We start from the raw sequence: 627 nt of genomic DNA, 5'->3' as shown, positions 1-627 counted from the left end.
CGCTGTCCTTCAACATTCTAGGGGCAGCGGTGGGGCTGGACCATGCAGAGAAATTGTTCAAAATAAGAGATGAAATTATTTGCATTGCAGTAATTCAAAAGCCTGAAGAGAGTTAACTGAAAAATGAGAACTAATGTGACTACTTAACATGTTGGTGGGATACAAGATAAAATACACAAAAATTGCCGTCTTTGACACCAACAAAATTCATAATAACAACAAGAACTATTTAAAAATACTTAGACACAAAGAAGAAATTGGCAAGATCTAGATAAGGAAAAATATAGTTTTAGCAAAGGATCTAAAGAAAAACCTCAATAATACCTCCATTAATCTGTGTACATTAACATGACTTAAACCAACACCCCATCCAGTTTTTTTCCCCCTTGGCTTTGACATTTAGAAAAATAAAATAGGGGCTTCCCTGGTGGCGTAGTGGTTGAGGGTCCGCCTGCCAATGCAGGGGACACGGGTTCGTGCGCTGGTCTGGGAGGATCCCACATGCCGCGGAGCGGCTGGGCCCGTGACCCATGGCCACTGAGCCTGCGCTCCGCAACGGGAGAGGCCACGACAGTGAGAGGCCCGCGTACTGCAAAAAAAAAAAAAAAAGAAAAAAAAAAAAAAGAA

The sequence above is a fragment of the Physeter macrocephalus genome, chromosome 14 (genome assembly GCF_002837175.3).
Source record: "Physeter macrocephalus isolate SW-GA chromosome 14, ASM283717v5, whole genome shotgun sequence".
Lineage (NCBI taxonomy): Eukaryota > Metazoa > Chordata > Mammalia > Artiodactyla > Physeteridae > Physeter > Physeter macrocephalus.
Note: the sequence above shows the minus strand (reverse complement) of the source record.